Source organism: Trachymyrmex cornetzi, unplaced genomic scaffold (assembly GCF_001594075.2).
Source record: "Trachymyrmex cornetzi isolate Tcor2-1 unplaced genomic scaffold, Tcor1.1 scaffold181, whole genome shotgun sequence".
Taxonomy (NCBI): domain Eukaryota; kingdom Metazoa; phylum Arthropoda; class Insecta; order Hymenoptera; family Formicidae; genus Trachymyrmex; species Trachymyrmex cornetzi.
The window spans coordinates 79,157-79,437 of NW_017296430.1; positions in this window are offsets into that span (position 1 = coordinate 79,157).

Sequence of the window (281 nt, forward strand, 5' to 3'; positions counted from 1 at the left end):
CTTACGTGCGATCCACCCAGCGACGTACCCCGGTCGGCAGCTTTACAAGCGACGACGCTCGTCTCACCCTCGTTGTCTCCTTCGTCCTCCCGGCCTCCTCTCGCTAATCTCTCGATGGTCCTATGCGTCCTCATACTCGGCCTCGGCGACAGCGATCTCGCGCTCCCCTTACAAGATTCGGCTCGCTCATCCACAGAAAGAGTGAGGCCCGGGAGCTCCCGGCGGATTTTCGCAGGCTGCTTAGCGCTCCCCCCCCTCCTGCGAAGGGAGGTAGTCACGCT